Below are 4,310 nucleotides of genomic sequence, written 5' to 3' on the forward strand. Positions count from 1 at the left end.
ATTGCTGAATAGAGCGCCTACTCTGCATAGATTAGGCATACAGGCATTCCTCCCCATTTTAGTAGAAGGGCGCGCTATTGTTTACACCCATTAGTTTGTAAGGGCTTCAATGCAGACTTTGACGGGGATCAAATGGCTGTTCATGTGCCTTTATCTTTGGAGGCTCAAGCGGAGGCACGTTTACTTATGTTTCTCATATGAATCTTTTGTCTCCAACTATTGGAGATCCCATTTCTGCACCAACTCAAGATATGCTTAGTGGACTCTATGTCTTAACGAGTGGAAATCGTCGGGGTATTTGTGTAAATAGGTATAATCCGTGTAATAGTAGAAACTATCAAAATGAAGATAATAACTATAAGTATACAAAAAAAAAAGAACCGTTTTTTTGTAACGCCTATGATGCAATTGGGGCTTTTCGTCAAAAACGAATCAAATTAGGTAGTCCTTTGTGGCTGCGGTGGCGACTAGATCAACGCGTTATTGCTGCAAGAGAAGCTCCCATTGAAATTCACTATGAATCTTTGGGGACCTATTATGAGATTTATGGACACTATCTAATAGTAAGAAGTATAAAAAAAGAAATTCTTTATATATATTCGAACCACTCTTGGCATATTTCTCTTTATCGAGAAATAGAAGAAGCCATACAGGGGTTTTGGCAGGGCTGTTGTAATTCTATGCTACCAGCGGGAATTCGAGTTTCGCGGGTTAACTAGGACTATAAAATTGCGGAATTTCTACGTGAATCAAGATCTAGAAAAGGAAGTTGTCCAATCACTGACTCAAACCCATTGTCAAATTCTACTCATCGCAATATGGAGGTACTGATGGCAGAACGGCCCACTCAGGTCTTTCACAATAACGTGATAGACGGAACTGCCATGAAACGACTTATTAGTCGATTTATTGATCACTATGGAATAGGATATACATCACATATCCTGGATCAAGTAAAGACTCTGGGTTTCCGACAAGCTACCGCCGCATCTATTTCATTAGGAATTGATGATCTTTTAACAATACCTTCTAAAAGATGGCTAGTTCAAGACGCTGAACAACAAAGTTTTATTTTGGAAAAACACCATCATTATGGAAATGTACACGCCGTAGAAAAATTACGTCAATCGATCGAGATCTGGTATGCCACAAGTGAATATTTGCGACAAGAAATGAATCCTAATTTTCGGATGACCGATCCTTTTAATCCAGTCCATATAATGTCTTTTTCGGGAGCCAGAGGAAATGCATCTCAGGTACATCAATTAGTAGGTATGAGAGGATTAATGTCGGATCCCCAAGGTCAAATGATTGATTTACCCATTCAAAGCAATTTACGCGAAGGACTCTCTTTAACAGAATATATTATTTCTTGCTATGGAGCCCGTAAAGGAGTGTGGATACCGCTATCCGAACATCAGATGCAGGATACCTCACGCGCAGACTTGTTGAAGTAGTTCAACACATTGTTGTCCGTCGAACAGATTGTGGCACCGTCCGAGGTATTTCTGTAAGTCCTCGAAATGGAATGATGACCGACAGGATTTTTATCCAAACATTAATTGGGCGTGTATTAGCGGATCATATATATATAGGTTCGCGATGCATTGCTACTAGAAATCAGATATTGGGTTGGACTTGTTAATAGATTCATAACTTTTAGAGCACAACCAATCTCTATTCGAACCCCCTTTACTTGTAGGAGTACATCTTGGATTTGTCAACTATGCTATGGCCGAAGCCCGGCTCACGACGACCTGGTCGAATTGGGAGAAGCTGTAGGTATTATTGCGGGTCAATCTATTGGAGAACCAGGTACTCAATTAACATTAAGAACTTTTCATACCGGCGGAGTATTCACAGGGGTACTGCAGAACATGTCCGAGCCCCTTCTAATGGAAAATAAAATTCAACGAGGATTTGGTTCATCCGACACGTACGCGTCATGGACATCCTGCTTTTCTATGTTCTAGAGACTTGTATGTAACTATTGAAAGTGAAGATATTATACACAATGTGTGTATTCCGCCTAAAAGTTTCTTTTAGTTCAAACGATCAATATGTAGAATCAGAACAAGTCATTGCTGAGATTCGCGCGAGAACATCCACTTTGAATTTGAAAGAGAAGGTTCGAAAACATATTTATTCTGACTCAGAAGGCGAAATGCACTGGAATACCGATGTGTACCATGCACCTGAATTCACATATGGTAATATTCATCTCTTACCAAAAACAAGTCATTTATGGATATTATTAGGGAGCCCTGGAGATCCAGTCCAGGCCCCTGTTCGATCCACAAGGATCAAGATCAAATGAACGCTTATTCTCTTTCTGTTAAGCGAAGATATATTTCTAACCCCTCAGTAACTAATAATCAAGTGAGACACAATTTTTTAGTTCGTATTTTTATGGTAAAAATCAAAAAGGAGATAAGATTCCTGATTATTCAGAACTTAATCGAATGACAGGTACCAGTCGTTGTAATCTCAGAAATCCGGCCGTTCTCGAGGGGAATTCGGATTTATTGGCAAAGAGGCGAAGAAATAGAGTCATCATCCCACTCGAATCGATTCAAGAGGACGAGAACCAATTAATACCTTCTTCAGGTATCTCAATTGAAATCCCGCGAAATGGCATTCTCCGTAGAATAGTATTCTTGCTTATTTCGACGATCCTCGATATATAAGAAAGAGCTCGGGACTTACTAAATATGAGACTAGAGAACTGAATTCAATCGTTAATGAAGAGGAGTTGATTGAGTATCGAGGAGTCAAGGTATTTTGGCCAAAATACCAAAAGGAAGTAAATCCGTTTTTTTTATTCCGTGGAAGTCCACATTTTGGCCGAATCTTGTTCCATAATGGTACGGCACAATAGTATTATGGGATAGATACACAAATCACTTTAAATAGAAGAAGTCGGGTAGGTGGATTGGTCCGAGTGAAGAAAAAAGCAGAAAAATTAAACTAATAATCTTTTCTGGAGATATCCATTTTCCTGGAAAGACAAACAAGGCATTCCGATTGATACCACCAGGAGGGGGAAAACAAAATTCCAAAGAATACAAAAAATTGAAAAATTGGCTCTATATCCAACGAATGAAACTTTCCAGGTATGAAAAAAAAATATTTGTTTTGGTTCAACCTGTAATCCCATATAAAAAACGGATGGTATAAATTTAGGAAGACTTTTCCCACCGGATCTCTTGCAAGAAAGTGATAATCTACAACTTCGAGTTGTCAACTATATCCTTTATTACGACCCTATTCTTGAAATTTGGGACACAAGTATTCAATTAGTTCGGACTGTTTAGTGTTGAATTGGGACCAAGACAAAAAGATCGAAAAGGCCTGTGCTTCCTTTGTTGAAATAAGGACAAATGGTTTAATTAGAGATTTTCTACGAATCGACTTAGCGAAGTCACCTATTTTGTATACCGGAAAAGAAATGATCTGTCGGGTTCAGGATTAATCTCTGAGAATCGACCAGATCGCGCTAATGTCAATCCGTTTTCTTCCATTTATTCCTATTCCAAGGCAAGGATTCAAGAATCCCTTAATCCAAATCAAGGAACTATTCATACGTTATTGAATCGAAATAAAGAATCTCAATCTTTGATAATTTTGTCATCATCCAATTGTTCTCGAACAGGCCCATTCAACGATGTAAAATCTACCAATGTGATAAAAGAATCAATCAAAGAGGACCCCCCAATTCCAATTAGGAATCCGTTGGGCCCCTTAGGAACAGGCTTTCCAATTTATAATTTGATTTATTTTCCGATTTAATAACCCATAACAAAATGTTGGTAACTAACTATTTGCAACTTGACAATTTAAAACAGATTTTTCAAATACTTAAATATTATTACTGGATGAAAAAGGTAAAGTTATAATCCCTATTCGTGCAGTAACATCATTTTGAATCCATTCAATTTGAATTGGTATTTTCTGCATTACAATTGTTGTGAAGAGGCATCTACAATCGTTAGTCTTGGGCAGTTTCTTTGTGAAAATGTATGTATAGCCAAAAAAGGACCGCATTTAAAATCGGGTCAAGTTCTAATTCTTCAAGTTGACTCTGTGGTAATACGATCAGCTAAGCCTTATTTGGCTACTCCAGGAGCAACTGTTCATGGACATTACGGGGAAATCCTTTGCGAAGGAGATACATTAGTTACATTTATATATGAAAAATCAAGATCTGGTGATATAACGCAAGGTCTTCCAAAAGTAGAACAGGTGTTAGAAGTGCGTTCGATTGATTCAATATCGATGAATCTCGAAAGAGGATTGAGACTTGGAACAAA

At 38.1% G+C, this 4,310-nt stretch overlaps 1 pseudogene; it reads left to right on the forward strand.

Moving 5' to 3' along the window:
- Positions 1 to 713: 713 nt before the first annotated feature.
- LOC122584961 overlaps positions 714 to 4,310 on the forward strand; it is a 4,257-nt pseudogene continuing 660 nt past the window's right edge.

The sequence above is a fragment of the Erigeron canadensis genome, chromosome 1, assembly GCF_010389155.1.
Source record: "Erigeron canadensis isolate Cc75 chromosome 1, C_canadensis_v1, whole genome shotgun sequence".
NCBI classification, from domain to species: domain Eukaryota; kingdom Viridiplantae; phylum Streptophyta; class Magnoliopsida; order Asterales; family Asteraceae; genus Erigeron; species Erigeron canadensis.